The sequence below is a fragment of the Notolepis coatsorum genome (genome assembly GCF_963971535.1).
Source record: "Notolepis coatsorum genome assembly, chromosome: 12".
In the NCBI taxonomy this organism is placed as follows: Eukaryota; Metazoa; Chordata; class Actinopteri; order Aulopiformes; family Paralepididae; genus Notolepis; species Notolepis coatsorum.
This window is the reverse complement of record NC_140176.1, coordinates 131,086,037-131,088,320: the sequence shown is the minus strand read 5'-3', so window position 1 is coordinate 131,088,320 and position 2,284 is coordinate 131,086,037.

Genomic DNA, 2,284 nt, shown 5'->3' with positions numbered 1-2,284 from the left:
TAGAACCTCTTACACCAAACCATCTTATTCAGCTCAAGGGTAAACCAATCTTACCACCAGGTCTGTTCAGCCAAGAAGATTTGTTTCCTCGGAGAAGATGGAATGAAGTACAGTATCTCGCCAACCTCTTCTGGAAAAGATGGACACCTGAGTATCTTCCTATGATGCAGCAATGCTAAAAGTGGAACAGCATGAAAAGACTTGGTACTCGTAGTGGACAGCTCAGCTCCACGCAACTCATGGTTGATGGGACGAATCATTGACACCATGCCAGACTCCAGAGGTCTGGTTCGTCGTGTTCGAGTTAAAACAAAGAACGGCGTATTGTAGAGACCTATCACCAAGCTTTGTTTGCTCCTGGAAGAAGCAACATCTAGACTTTGAATTCACATGGACTGTCATTGACACCTACACATACTGTATACTGATTGACAGATCAATGATTGATGGACAATGCACACTCTCAAGAAGAGCAAAAAACGCATGAACTCGTAAAATTAGTTTTCATGGTCATTTCTGCTTATATTATATGGGCTACATTTCTATTTAGATAATTGCCTTGCTTGGCAATTAGGGTCCGGAGTCTTGGAGCCGTTCTATTGTGTTCTTAGTGAATCTATCATTTATTTACATTTTGTTTCTGCACCTCTGTAGTCATCTACCCCACCTAGCATCAAACGTTGGTAGTGCACATTGAGGGTGGGGGTGGGGACTTTTGGATCTCAGATGGCTTAATGAGCAGGAAGAGAAGGCCTAGGGATGGTCTAAATATTTGGTGAAGGTGCCAGGTTGCCTGAATTATTTTACTAACGGATTTCCAGTTCCGCGTTCGCGTTCTGCGCTCTGATTGGCCACTGACGTTTCTGGTCGCGCCAATCGTGTGACGGCAAGTTCTGCCACCGGTTAAGCTTATAGGCACTCATTCGAAGTTGGTTAAGGTTAGAGTTTGTCTTAGAGCAGGGCGATAGAACACCAGCCCTGATTCCAAACTCTATAAATAAACTAGGCGTTAGGTAGTTTGCTGCTGTTTGAGGCGGAAATGGGCACGTCACGCGATTGGGCGCACATGTCACATGACCAGAAACGTCAGTGGCCAATCAGATCGCACCAGAAACGTCAGTCGCCAATCAGATCGCAGAACGCGAACGCGGAACTGGAAATCCGTTAGTAAAAGAATAGACGCTGCCAGGTTATACATTTTCTTTAAACCACATCAGTGTGAGAATTCAGTTATTTTTTAGTATTGGAATCTTTCTTTTGATGTTTTCTTTAAATGCTTCAGATGCTTCAAATCATTTAATTCATAATACCTTGGATCTCGTTTTGTATTTTTTTTGGAATGTGCGTGTTGAAGACACTACCTGGTTGACCAACAGTAAGCTAATGCAACACCAGTGTAACCTGGCAGCCTATATTCGAATACCAACGCAGTTGTGCGTTTTGCTAATCTGATTGGCCACTGACGTTTCTGATCATGTGACATGTGCACCAATCGTGTGACGGCAAGTTCTTTCGACGGTTAAGCTTATAACTCTTTCGAAGTTGGTTAAGGTTAGAGTTTGTCTTAGAGCAGGGCAATAGAACGCCAGGTAGTTTGCAGGCTGTTCGACATGGAAATGGGCAAAGACACAGCTCGTCACGCGATTGGGCGCACATGTCACATGACCAGAAACGTTAGTGGCCAATCAGATTCGCAAAACGCACAACTGCGTTGGTATTCGAATAGATGCAACCTGGCACTCCTTCCATAGTACCATTCCTCAAATGCCGGTCAGAGAGGAAGTTCTTGGCCACAAACAGGGGGAGGTCTTTCAGGCTCTGATGTCTCCTGCTGCCAGGTGCAACATGTACTGTATCACAAGCAGGTTTATGTTGTATTGGGCTGTGAGTGAAAACCAACACCACAGACCCCAGGTGGGAATAAACATGGGTCAGAGGTCAACACCTACAGTACTGTAAATAAACATGGTTAGGGGTCAACACCTACTGTGAATAAACAGTTCCCATTATCCCATTAGTTCCCCCAAACTTACTGTTATGTAAGTTCTGTTATGGCAAAGAAGTCTGCTAAGAAGCATATATTATTTATTATTATTATTATTTTATTTCAGTGGGTTTTTAGCCCTAGTTGCACTTTTTTGTGTTTATATCAAGTTGTTGACAGTGCATGAAAGATTGTGTATTACAGCAAAAAAAAATATATAGAAATAAATCATAGTGGTTAAAAAATGTGGGTCGCAACTTAATGACTAAAGAAAATGTTGGGTCCCGAGGCGAGACCAGT